Here is a 1,611-nt window from a genome sequence, read left to right on the forward strand (position 1 = left end):
TATATTTTAAATAATTTGCAATTTCAGGAAATATGTTTTTATATTAAATTTGTGTTTTCTAATAAGGTGGACGAGTGATAGATAGATAGATAGTAGATAGATATCAGTAAGTAAGTAAGCCAAAGTATCAACTCAAACCAGCAGGCAGACAGACAGACGGATATAGGTGTCAAATTTGTTCCAATAACTTTCGAGTAATAGATAGATAGATAGATCGAGAGACAGACAGACAGACAGACATATAGCTCGCTCCGGCCAGTCATGGTATTAGCTGTCAGTAGCCAAAGAATCGACAGGCCAGCAACAGGCAGACAGACAGATACTTCACTAGCAGTGAGCACTTTCACTTCTGACAGCTAATAGCATGATAGTGCCAAAAAAATAAAATAAAATAAAATAAAATATATATAAAAATAGCAAGATTTTCGAAGTTTTCATACTTCGAGCCATACCTTGACGAACGCAAAATGCAAGGAGTCAGAGTTAATTGCAGTGTTTCTTTGAATGAAGTTTGCCCAACACTGTGTTCAGCAACAACGTGGGTATGAGACATGGCCACCCACACTTGCGATATACAACAAAAGCAGCTGACACATACAAGAATTTCACTCACCTACGCTTAAATTTCAATAACTTATGTTGCCCGTAATGGGAGAGGCACTTAGGTTAATTCAATAATTGAATGATTCATTACAAATTCATAAGGGATGGACGATTGAAGGCATTGATATAATCGAACGAAATTCATGACTGGAATATTAAATAATAGATCGAATGACCGCGGTAGAGGTTTGTTGTAGATTCACGTGTTGTTTACACCAAATACGCACATGTTCTGCTGTGGAAGACGTCTCGTTTGCTTTTATATATGATGAAATCGTTCGGCTTCTTGAATGAAGTATAATTTGGCAATCTTTCAAAGTAAGTCTAGGATACTGAAAAGTATTTGTTCGGCAATTTACCTAAAAATAATTTCGGCGGAATTCTTCTTTAAGCACCCCATAACAATCCCTTGTAAACCTTTTAATTTTGGGGGAAATTTCAGAAAATTTTTGCGAATTTGCGTTCTGTACACGGGAATTCATGCGATTATGCAACAAAATTTTTTTACCAGTCTCACCCCTCCGTAAATCCTAAAATTCCCACATGTTTTTGAAGATATTCTTTATGAATCTTTTTTTTAATCAGAGTTTAAAATACGGACAGTACAAAGCTGTTGTTTGTTTTTGTTTATAATTTCAAAATAATTTTTGAAATCCAAATTCAAAAAGCTAAAAATATTCGCGCATACACATGGCTTATTACGGATTCTGGAAAAAGCCACACTATGTATCCGGTCGTAACTATTTTTATTTTTTTGGTATTTTTACAATCTTTTTTTTTTTTTTGCGAAATTTGTGTTCAGCACTTTTTGGTTATCTAACCCCCATTAAAAAAATTGGGTTATCTTCCCATTAGAAAATCGAGTTAATGTGGCGACAAGAGATCAGATTAAAAGAGTTCGATCCTTTTGATTCAATACTTCAACACATTGTTGACTTTTGGCCCCTTAAATAGAAATGGAATGATTTGTTATAAAAATATTATCAGATTCATTAAGATTCTTAAATT

At 34.0% G+C, this 1,611-nt stretch overlaps 1 protein-coding gene across 3 annotated transcripts in view; it reads right to left on the reverse strand.

Annotated features, from left to right (window-relative positions):
- The window catches only part of LOC106880833 (uncharacterized), a 38,630-nt gene that overhangs the window by 14,994 nt on the left and 22,025 nt on the right, over window positions 1–1,611 (reverse strand). Inside the window, exon 1 of one of the 3 annotated variants that reach the window (XM_052976538.1) lies at window positions 453–556. The exons of the other annotated variants lie outside the window; for them this stretch is intronic. The gene's annotated coding sequence lies outside the window, so the exon portion shown is untranslated. Of the gene's footprint in view, window positions 1–452; window positions 557–1,611 lie in introns of those variants that run through there. 3 annotated transcript variants of the gene reach the window in all.

This window comes from Octopus bimaculoides, chromosome 24 (genome assembly GCF_001194135.2).
Source record: "Octopus bimaculoides isolate UCB-OBI-ISO-001 chromosome 24, ASM119413v2, whole genome shotgun sequence".
Classification (NCBI taxonomy): Eukaryota; Metazoa; Mollusca; class Cephalopoda; order Octopoda; family Octopodidae; genus Octopus; species Octopus bimaculoides.